This window comes from Stigmatopora argus, chromosome 18 (genome assembly GCF_051989625.1).
Source record: "Stigmatopora argus isolate UIUO_Sarg chromosome 18, RoL_Sarg_1.0, whole genome shotgun sequence".
NCBI classification, from domain to species: Eukaryota; Metazoa; Chordata; class Actinopteri; order Syngnathiformes; family Syngnathidae; genus Stigmatopora; species Stigmatopora argus.
Genome location: NC_135404.1, coordinates 8,983,627 through 8,988,002, shown reverse-complemented (window position 1 = coordinate 8,988,002; position 4,376 = coordinate 8,983,627). Strand labels below are relative to the sequence as shown.

Sequence of the window (4,376 nt, the reverse complement as noted above, 5' to 3'; positions counted from 1 at the left end):
CTGGACTCAAACGCGCACGAGTTTTTAGTGCGTGTGTGTGTGCGTGTGCGTGTGTGTGTGCGCGCCTGCCTTCCCACTCCAGACATGAACACAAATTTAACTATTTGGGCCCACTTGGACGGCGATAGACGTCCAATTGTTTGACGAGGGAGGGAAATGTTCATTGGCTGCCGACCTTTCACTTGAAATGGATTGGACGTCTGTTAGTGGCGTAGTCATTTTAAACTTTAAGGCAGGGGTAGGGAACCTATGGCTCGGGAGCCACATATGGCTCTTTTGATGGGTGCATATGGCTCTCCACTAACCTGTGATGTAAACTATGGAAACTGCTGGTGAGAAAGCGCAGGAATAGGAGCGTTACGTTGGTATTATGCCATTGACACTACCCCAAAGCCTTATAATCTTTTTTTTTCATTACACTCTTTTGCATGGATTTTATCATTGATACTCATTGATTAGCAACGACGTAACAATGTTGTCAAAAGAATTCAAAGACTTTTTGTATTTTAAAAGTGGTGAAATGACTAAAAAAGGCACACATTTTCATGTATGTTGACTTTTAAATTCGGAGCATGGCTCTCAAGGATTAACATTTAAAAAATATGAATTGTTTATGGCTCTTTCCATCAAAAAGGTTCCCGACCCCTGCTTTAAGGGATTAAAAGAGCTACGTGATTGGGCGTCTATCAGCATCAATGGCAGTGAAGGATGGAGGACCTAATGACAACAACAAAAAACTCTGACCAATTGACAACAATGGACGTCCAATTCTTTTGAAGTGGGAGGGGGCAGGGAATGTACAAATGTGGAATTGGACGTCTCTTAGTGACAAACTCATTTAAATGTTAAGGGATTAAAAAAGCTTCGTGATTGGACGTCTATCAGCGTCACTGGCAGTGAAGGATGGAGGACCTAATGACAAGTTAAAAAAAACTGAATGAATTTTCATTTGTTGCCACCCTCCTATTTCAAATTTTTAATGTTTTTTTATTTATTTAGGGATGTCAAAGGAGATCTAAAAAGCCATTTAAATGGAAAAGAAAATTAGTATGTGCAGTTATGTAACTGAAGACTCTCCATTCTCAAGTGAACCAAGCTTCATGTCTACCAATGACAAACTCAACTCACAGCTGAATGTGATCCTTCATTAGGATTCAAAGTGGATTGATTGGATGGACTTCTATCATGTGACCTGCTCAAGCAACAAGTGAGTGAAGAAAGAGTACATGCATTTTCAAGTCTTTCTGTCAAGATTTTAAATATTTGGCACAAATTTAAGATGTAGGGGGTCTGCAACACAACTCCCAAATCTCGCCTCCTAACCCTCAATGATCAAAAATTTGGCAGATCTGTCAGGACAGCGTGGAAATTTATTGGAAACCTTCACCTAAAAGGTAGGTAAATATTTTGTTTGCAGTGGCCATTTTGACTTATGTTCCAGCAATAGAAAATGTATTGTTTCCTTCTAGGATCTTTAAAAAGGGCCAGTTTGGGCTTTTTGTGTATTCAGTGGTCACTCTGTGCATATGTTCAATTTCCATAACATGTCAACAGATGTCCAATCAATTTGAGCCGGGACAAACATCAGTGAATACTAATGATTTGTGAGGTACATGGTCCAATACTATCAAAACCTTAGAAAAAAATCTAATGTAAATATTAGAAACAAGCAAACCTGCTTAAGTATGAAGGAAAAATGCCCGCAATTTTTTTTTAACCTGATGAAAAATCCTAAATTAGTGTATTAAAATGTGGTGTAAATTCTGCCCTTTTAATGTTTTTTTTAAATTTAGGAATGTCAAAGGAGATCTAAACATTCATTTAAATGGAAAAGAAAATTAGTATGTGCATGGTTATGTAACTGACAACTCTCCATTCTTAAGTGAACCAAGTTTTAATGTTAGAGGCTTGAACAAAAATGGAAAAAAAAGAAAATCTACTCCAGCCTCTTTACATGACTGCGAGTCTAATGTCCCATGTCGGCTAACACGCTCATTGTAAGTTTTGCGTTCTTTTTTCCACAATCTGGCGGAAGATTCAATTAGAAGCCTGAGCAAAATGACTAGGTCCATCCATCCAAGGGAAGGAGTCCTGTGGTTACCACATAAACACGCACACACGGAAGGAGAAGTATTCTCTCCCGTGAAAACTTGCGGCGTTTTAATTAGCGACACGTCAGACATGTGTGGCCCTCCCAGGATGAGAATTATCCTACCAAGTGGAGCTGACTCACTTCTAGACTTTTGATGAGCAGAAGTGAGCTAGCATGCTGAGAAAATATGCTTTTTTTTTCAAGAGAAGATGCAAAGCAGCTGCTGAAACAGAGGGTGTCATTACGTTTCGCCTCCACCTCGTCTCGTCGTCAAAACGGTCGCAAATAGAAAAAATAGGTTTGAATCTGTGGAGATGTTTTTCGCTTCGGTGGTTCCCTTTTCAGGCGCTTCTCGTCTGGGAAAATTGGAGTGGCTTAGAGATATTTGCCCCTTTTTTGGCTTGATAGGACATCAAAGATTGTCGATTTACGGGTGAAATGATTTGAGGGCGATAGACAGACGGGAAGATATGGAGGAATTTACTTTAAAGCTCAGTTGAGGAAGAAATTGCACTTCTAGATAAGGATTGAGTTTTTCTTTTTTTTCTTTTTTTATTATCTAGGCCGGAAGGTGACATCGATGGAAGGCACAGGTTAAGTATTCAATTCCCGTGTGTGTTCACAATAACTCAAGAACGAATAAAGGGATTATTGTCAATTTGCCGGATATGTTTTCAATATTTAATGGAAGATGTGATGAATCCTTGGGACCATGAGGTCATAAAGATCAGAAAAGAACTTGGTATACTATTTAAATCTAATATGTTGGGTTGGTGATGAGAAGAGAGGGTCAAGGGGTAAAAATTTTGCATGATTTGATGCTTTGAATTTGGCTGTTTACATGTAAATCTGCTCTCTCAGATGGAATATAGTCTCATTTTCTGAACTGCTTCATCCTCAGTGTTGTGGGGGTGCTGGAGCCTATCCCAGCTGACTCCGGGCCAGAGGCGGGGTACACCCTGAATCAGTGGCCAGCTGATTGCATGGCACAAGAAGAAAAAACAACCAGTCACGCTCGCACTCGTGCCTCGGGGCAATTTAGAGTGTCCAATCAGCCTACCACGCATGTTTTTGAAATGTGGGAGGAAACTGGATAATCCGAAGCAAACCTACGCAGGCCTGGGGAGAACATGCAAACTCCAGTGGACTGACCTGGACTTGAACCAAGCACCCCAGAGCTGTGAGGCCGGCACGCTAACCACGCGCCCCACCGGGCCACTCATGGAATATAGTAAATTATCAATTAATAATACATATAATTCCTCATTTTAGCTTAATATTTTTAATGTTATGAGTTTTATTTTTTTCCTCCAAAGTATACATGAAAACAGTGAACAGAATAAAAGAAATGTTTAAGTGTATAAAGACTAAAGTTGCAGTTTTCCTTCCATGACCTGCATCATAGTTTTTGCAAATTTGGCCTGGTCTAAAAAGACTGCTGGCTCGTGAAAGCCAAACGGATACGTATTTTCAGGCTTTTCATTAACTTGTGCAGCCAGGTGTGTAATATACGGCTTTAAGATTAAGACGGTCTGGTTCTGGCCCGTTTGCCCCACATGGCTATTCACCTTCCTGTCCGTCAAATCCAATCCTTTTTCTTCTTTTGCTCTTTTTTCTGACAACCTGCACTGCATCTCAATGCGGTTCTTTGTCCTCCACAATCTGGGGATCCTTCAGAACCGCCGCCTGGCTCGGGTTTCACGCCAGAGAGGATCCAAATGAGGCTCTTGAAAGGAAGGAAGGGAGCCCTCGGTACCATCCGAGCCCCCGGCCCTCGTCACGTCCTCGAGCTTATCTCCACTCGCGGCAAAGAAATTGGCCGGAATAAGCTTGTCTCCTTGCCGGCGTGTGCTTTCAAGCGACCACTTCTTCTCATGGGAGAACGTGAGCTTGCAAAGGAATGATCTTTCAAGCTATGATTTGGAGCTGACCAAGCAAAATTGCTGCCAAAAAGGGAAAAGTATTGCAAGAATGTTGTCTTGAATCTTAGAAAAGATGAAAGTGGAATTTGGGGGTGTAAAGGAGAATGAATGTAATATTTTTGAGGAGTTTTTGTGAGGAAAAACTGTCTGTATACTAATCAAAGGCTGTGATTTTACAAGAATTTTGATTATGGCAGGTTTGAGAGGTTTTTGTTGTTGTAGTTTTTCCCGATTTCTCGCATTATTCTCGGTTTAACAGGGTTTTCAGGATTTTGCATTTTTGCCCCAAAAGCTTTTAAGCCATTTTTGGCATTTTCAATGGCTTTTTGAAAAAAAAAATCTTTTGGTGTTTGCAGGAGGGA

General features: G+C 40.7%; 1 protein-coding gene across 1 annotated transcript in view; it reads left to right on the top strand.

Moving 5' to 3' along the window:
• The first annotated feature begins 1,119 nt into the window (after window positions 1-1,119).
• The window catches only part of ndr2 (nodal-related 2), a 40,376-nt gene continuing 37,119 nt past the window's right edge, over window positions 1,120-4,376 (top strand). Inside the window, exons 1-2 of the mRNA XM_077626269.1 lie at window positions 1,120-1,207; window positions 1,280-1,394. The gene's annotated coding sequence lies outside the window, so the exon portion shown is untranslated. The remainder of the gene's footprint in view (window positions 1,208-1,279; window positions 1,395-4,376) is intronic.